Here is a 3,896-nt window from a genome sequence, read left to right as displayed (position 1 = left end):
GCTGTGGCTCAAGTGGTAGAGCGCTAGCCTTGAGCTGAAGAGCTGAGGGACAGTGCCCAGGCCCAGAGTTCAGGCCCCATGACCGGACCCAAAAAAACAAAAACAAAAAAACAGACTAGGCTCTGGTGGATCATAATATAATCCTAGCTACATAGGAGACTGAGATACAAAGAATGGTAATTTAAGGTCAGGCTAGACCAAAAAGTCCATGAGATTCCATCTCCAACAGGACAATCAAAAGGATGGATGGGACTGTAGCTTAGGTGCTAGAAAGCCAGGAAAGCAATCTGAGCGCATATCACAGCCTGAGTTTAAACCCTGGACTTAGACAGTCCTAAATTCCTGCAGATTCCCTGTGATGATAAATAGAAGCACCAGCGAATCTGAGTCTAGAGATGAGGGTCTTGAGGCCCAGGGGTAAGGAGAACCAAGAACAGAGCTCCACCCACACGCTTCTCAGAGGGAGATCAACATTCATCCTGCCTACAAATGACTTGCTTTGAGCCAAAAGCATGTTCTTAGAAGTCATGTCAGTAATGCCTGCCTTACTCTGCCGGACTCTGAAGAACTTTAAAAAGTTCAAGAAAAAAGAGAAAAATAAACTCTCTCTCATGCTTAAAAAAAAAAAACTGGTTGCAGCAAAATAAATAAGCAACCAAACCCACTAAAATGTGTTGTTCAAAGGAGGGGGTATATTGCAAGTGGAAGTGTGGCTCAAGCAGTAGAACATTAATTAGCCTTAATCACAAAACAAAAACAAAACCTAAGGGACATATCCAAGCTGGAGACTAGCACAAAACAAAAGGGGGCAGGTATGATAAGCTAAAAGAAAACTTGAAGTGAGTCTGGGCGAAAGAGGCAAAGGGAATAGAAGAGACCCGTGCAAGGGGTGACTGATCAAGAAGCACTGGACACTTAAATGGACATGTTAAATTATAACCCCTTGTGTAATCTTGTAAAGCTTTTTGTTGTTATTGAGGGTTGGGAAGGTGGCTCAGTGGTAGAGTGCTTGCATGAGGCCCTGGGTTTGATTTCTCAGCACCACATAAGCAGAAAAAGCCAGAAGTGGCGCTGTGGCTCAAATGGTAGAGCACTAGCCTTGAGCTGAAGAGCTGAGGGACAGAGCCCAGGCCCATAGTTCAGGCCCCACGATCAACCATAAAAAAAAAAATTAGGCTGGGTGCTGGTGGCTCACCCTTGTAATCCTGTCTAGGCTGTGATATGAGGCACATAGTGCAAAGCCAAACCAGGCAACAAAGTCTGTGAAACTCTTATCTCCCAAAAACTGCAGGAAAGAAATAAATAAATAAAAGAAGGAAGGAAGGAAGGGAGGGAGGGAGGGAGGGAAGGAAAGAAGGGAGGGAGGGAGGGAGGAGAGAGAGAGAGAGAAGGAATGAAAAAGAAAAAAGATCAGTGGGGAAAAATAAATAATTAAAAAATAAAACTATAGCTGGTAGCTCACACCTGTAATCCTAGCTACTCAGGATGCTGAGAACTTAGGATCAGAGTTCAAAGCCAGTCTGGGCAGGAAAGTTCATGAGACTATTATCTCCAATTAACCACCAGAAATCCAGAAGTAGAGCTGTGACTCAAAGTAATAGAAGCTTAAATCTCAGAGACAGTGTGTAGGCCCTGTGTTTAAGCCCCACAACAGAACAAATAAAATAATTAATAATTGTAACAAAAAGAAAAAGAAACTGCTGAATTTGATCAGAGTATATGCATGTATGGAAAAATCACAATAAAGCCCCTTTGTACAATTAGCATAAAATAATAAAAAATCTTTCTAAAGTCAAACATAGATACAGAAACAAAGAAAAATATGTGTGTTCCAAACAACAAAACATGTAAATATCAAGGGGATCTAGCTTGAAATTTCCTGCTAAATAAAAGATAACTTTTAAATTCTTTCTCCTTTAAATTAAGGAGAAAATAATCCAGAGATAACTCCTAATCTTTTGTTGTTGTTGTTGTTATTGCCTAATTTCAGTCAACAAAATTAAGCTACTTTCACTTGCTTGGCAATTGAATACTTCAATGTAGTTGGAGCTCTGAGCTTTCATGGAAAGTTATAGGTAGCTGCCAAAGGAAAATCTTATCAGCTGAAGAAGCAAGTTCAGCACTTAGCTGTAGAACCATGAAAGTCTGAAGATAAGAAGATGTGCTATCATTTAATTAGCAGCCACCCAATGACAGCTCAGAAGAGATTGATTCTGCTTTTTAAGAAGTTAAGACTAACATTGGTCCCTACCAGGAACACACACTTTAACCTGTGCTGTGTTTTCGCTTTTCCTGCCCTCTTTTTACTTAGATATTTTCAGATTTGCACCCCTTGCTCTTGTTCTCTTCTTTTATTTGCAATATATCCCATATTTTAACTCCAAAAAAGTGTTCAATTTCCACTTGCTCAAGATATTTTTTATTTTTAATACTTATTTATTTTTATATATGTTTTTATTGTAAAAATACTGTACAGAAGGGTTACAATTACATGAGCAAGGTAATGAGTACATTTTCTATCCAGCATTGTTACCTCCTCCTTCGTTTTTCCCCTACCATCCCTCCCCTCCTCACCTCCCCAAATCTTCCCTCCTCCCCCAAAGTTGTAAAGATCATTTTCAACATAGTGTCTTGTACATCTCATTGTTACAATGGGTCAACCTGTATCCTTATTGAAGCATTTTATTTCCCTTCCCCTCCCCAAATTAGAAAAATGTATATACAAGATGCAGGACACCGGAATCAAATACAGTGACAACATGGTTTATACCATGGGGGAAGAACATACAAAAGAAACAAAAGAATCACATAGTACATTATAAATACATTAAAAACAATAGCAAAAAAAGAAAAAAAACACTTGTGTCCCTATCTTGGGGTTCATTTTGCTTGTTATTTCTATCAATGTATAAACTTGTTCAATCTTGCAATAATATGCAGCTCTCACTCTGTACTAGCAAAGAAAAAGACCAATTAATTCAGATTTATATATACATATATATATTACTTTAAGTATGCTATTATCTTTAAGTAGTATAAAAGGGTTTGAATTCAACAAATCAATTCATAAGTACAATACACCTTCATCAATATCACTGCTTCCATTGTTCTTTCCCAAAATCCCAACCCCACTCATAGTGTCAAGTCACAGTGGGTCATTTTCACATATGTACGTTGAAAGAATGATTGTATTTACCCACCCTTCTTCTCTCCATTTGTCTTCCCTCCTCCCCTTGACCTCCCCCACAGCAAAATCAAATATATATATATACAAATATATGTATATATGTATGTATATATATATGTACATGTGTACTTATATACATATTATGTGTGTATATGTATGTATATATAGTGCCAGTCTGGGGCTTGAACTCAGGGCCTGAGCATTGTCCCTGGGAACTGTCCCTAAGCTTTTTCATTCAAGGCTAGCACTCTACCATTTGAGCCACAGCTTCACTTCTGGCTTATTTGGTAGCCAACTGGAGATAAGACTCTCATAGATATTCCTGCCCAGGCTGGCTTTAAACCACAATCCTCATATCTTAGCCTCCTGAGTCGCTAAGATTTTAGGCATGAGACACTAACACATGGTCCAAATTTATATCTTGAATTACAAAAAAGTGGAAAAAATTAAGTAAGGGAAAAAGTAAATATGTAGAATATTTACCATGGTGACAAATAAAACTATAAAAGATATCAACTTTGGAAAAAAATTATATTAAGTGAAGTAAGCCAAGCCCAAAGAAACATAGGTCCTATGGTTTCCCTTATTTGCAATAACTAGTATATGTCTGAGTTAAGCAGAAAAGGTCAGATAAGGTGATGTTAGGGAAATGAACCCTAAGATATGTATTCAAATATTTTTTTCTTTCATGCAATTGTTTCTAATGCAT

The sequence above is a fragment of the Dipodomys ordii genome, unplaced genomic scaffold, assembly GCF_000151885.1.
Source record: "Dipodomys ordii isolate 6190 unplaced genomic scaffold, Dord_2.0 Scaffold60, whole genome shotgun sequence".
NCBI lineage: Eukaryota > Metazoa > Chordata > Mammalia > Rodentia > Heteromyidae > Dipodomys > Dipodomys ordii.
The sequence above is the reverse complement of the archived record's forward strand: the minus strand, read 5'-3'. Positions refer to the sequence as shown.